This window comes from Numida meleagris, chromosome 17 (genome assembly GCF_002078875.1).
Source record: "Numida meleagris isolate 19003 breed g44 Domestic line chromosome 17, NumMel1.0, whole genome shotgun sequence".
NCBI lineage: Eukaryota > Metazoa > Chordata > Aves > Galliformes > Numididae > Numida > Numida meleagris.
Genome location: NC_034425.1, coordinates 9,740,517 through 9,741,015, shown reverse-complemented (window position 1 = coordinate 9,741,015; position 499 = coordinate 9,740,517).

The window sequence follows — 499 nt, the reverse complement described above, 5'->3', positions numbered from 1 at the left end:
CCGCCCTCCCCCCACCGCCGTGGAGGTGCCGCTCTCTACGTCAGCTCGCGCCTCGCCTCGCGGCAGCGCTGCGTCACCGCCCGCGTCAAAGCCGGCCCGCGTCAAAGCCGGCCCTCGGCTCCGCAGGGAGGGGGGAGGGGCCCGCGCCGAACTACAGCTCCCATCACCGCCTCTGCGACGGCCCCGCGGGCTAGAAGCGGCCGATCGCGGCCCGGGGAAGGTTCGGGCGCCTCGCGACCCGGCGGGGGCAGCGCCGAGCGGGGCAACGTCCCACGGCCGTCCCGCGCCGCCGGGGCTAAAAATACTCCCCGCAGGTAGCAACGGCCTGCGATTGGCTGCCTGCCCGCCGCGCCGCCTCCCCATTGGTCACTCGGTACCGAGGAGGACGACGTCAAACGCCCGTTTGGGGGAAAATGTCCCGGGGGGGCGCGGGGCGCTGCCCGCAGAGCGGCGGGAGCGGAGCGGGCCGGGCGGGGGGGGGGGGGTGGGCTGCGGCTGG